The sequence below is a fragment of the Sipha flava genome, unplaced genomic scaffold, assembly GCF_003268045.1.
Source record: "Sipha flava isolate LNK unplaced genomic scaffold, YSA_version1 340_pilon_pilon, whole genome shotgun sequence".
Classification (NCBI taxonomy): Eukaryota; Metazoa; Arthropoda; class Insecta; order Hemiptera; family Aphididae; genus Sipha; species Sipha flava.
The window spans coordinates 39,155-41,694 of NW_020273032.1; positions in this window are offsets into that span (position 1 = coordinate 39,155).

The following is a 2,540-nucleotide window of genomic DNA, read 5'->3' on the forward strand; positions in this document are numbered from 1 at the left end:
CCCCCCCCCCCCACACAGCAGTTCAACGGTTTTCATTTCTTTTCTTTTTTTTTTTTTCTATTATCGTTCATCTTATATTTTTTATTTCACCCCCCTCCGATCGCGTTACGCGAATTTGCGTTTCATATTATCTCGCGGTATACCGCAGCAGCTAAACGCGTCACCGTCGACGTTTTTCTGTTATTTTCTCATTCCCAGTTCCCGGATTGTTTGCGTACGATCAACACATTTCCATAGGTTCATTACACCAATATTGCATATCGGGTTTAACCGCGATCGATGTTCGCCCAGTCGTCGCTCTCGTAACCGCCACCACCAACAACACACTTCGTCGACGTCGTCTACAGCGAGCGTTATTATGTAATGGCACAACGCGCGCGCTCGCGTGTTACTCATAGTACATATATATATATATATATTTACTGTACTGTAATAAGTTCGTGTCAAACATCGATATTAATTAATATTTTTTTTTTTTTTTTGTACTTTACATTATGATCGTAAGAAGAATTTTTTTTGTATAAAAAAAGAAAAAAGAAAAGAACAGTTACTTTTGTGAAAAAAAAATGAAACGTTGTATCTATAGATAGTAAATAAATTATATTAATATTTAAACGTTTCGCGATGCGAATTTTTGAAATGTACTGTTTTTTCCGAACACACGTCTCCGAGTACCGCACCTAGCAAAGCCCACCGTGTCACGTCGGTCGTATAAGCTCAGCGGTTTCACGTGCGCTCCGACATTTCGATGCGCGTAAGAACTGGTATTCCAACACCGAACGAAAACGCGACACGGATTACGCAATCACGATGCTCACGCAACACGACGTTCGTTTTTTTCTTTGATTATTTTTTTTTATTTTTTTTTTTGTCACACGAAAACCGTGTATGTGTATGTGTGGCGATTTGTTCGGATCGACGTATTATTATTATTATAATAATTTTTTTTAACAGCGTTCCGTTTCGGTTTTCGGTTAACAACGGATAGAATGATGAAATTCATGAATAACGCATGACTCGCCGTTTCGACGGCTAAATTCTGAACAATATTTTCATATTTTCGACGAAAACGAAAAAAATCCGCGTTCTCTTTCGCGAAATCGACGCGGTATGTTTTCAGCACGATTTGTTTCCCATCGAAACGTTGCAAACCATTGACCATTATCGATATATCATAACCACATGAGACGTATAAGACATTATAATTGTTTTCGTAGAAATTTAATAACGGTTCAGTCTTATTATTTCTATAAAAAAAAAGTACTAATTAATGAAAAGTAAGTATGTATAATATCACTCGATCGCATAAAGTAGACTTATACAGATTTTTTCTCGAGAATATCACATAATTAGTTAGGCAACAGTAGTAAAGTTCAAAAGACAGCAGTCGATTGAAATCGGTCAAAATTACTAAACTAACTAAATAATAACTAAATATTTTTATTTATCGAAAGCTGAAATAATTGATAGTTAATTGAAGAAAAAAAAAAATTTAAAATACCACAAAAAAGTTCAGGACAACATCAGAGGTGTCGTAGCAGTGCCAGAATTTTCTCTCGAGATGGGCAAACCAAAAGCCAATATAGCTATGGTAAGCAATTAAAAACAATTTCTTTACATTTTATATAAAAATATTTTTTTTTCTTTGCTAAACATAAATTATGTAGCTTCATCAAAAAATAAATAAATAAAATAATAATAAAAAAATTAATTGTTTATATTCGACTGATATTGATATTAATAAATCATGATTTATTAATTCTTTACACTTTTAGTGAAGTATTATATTGAGTTAAACATATCGTATAATATTCAGTGCGCGTATATAACAGGTAAACGTATAGGTGCCATGTGTTTTCTAAGAAAACTAAAAAAAAAATGTCCGATTGTATTATAATTTAAACGTTCAGAATAGATAACAATAGAGTAATAATTACTAGAGACTAAAATTATTAAAATTATTTTTCCGTTCTTTGTTCGCTTTATCATATTGACGTACGTTGTATCGATAAAAATAATTGATTTCTAACGTAACGCACATACCTGCACGTACTTGAAAATGATGTTCGAATGCATTGTATGTACGTAAAACGATAACAGTGCACGGATTGGGTTATATTTTTCGTTCGCCGTTTTTCCCTTGCCATTAAAACGGATAACTGAACAGATATGCACGTGTTTACCACTGTGGTAGCTTTTATTCAAGTACAAAGATTTCTCGATGACAGTTCAAATAATTACACGATTGTAACGACTCGTCGAAGAGTGTACAGATATTATACAGTGCGTAACAGATGTGTACGAACATTTGTCACTTTTGTAACTTTTACTCGGTCAACCGATGAAATCGTCTGGTACGTTCGGAAACACACGATCGTGCACGTGTTCAGCGCGAATGCAAATCGAATACTATACGCACGCCTGGATGATAGGCGATGATAATTCGACGACAAGAGTCCACGTTTGGAACGATCGCGTCGAGTGTACTACACGAATTACCCGTTCATTAGAAACGCCCTAAACGTACACGGTGATCGTTT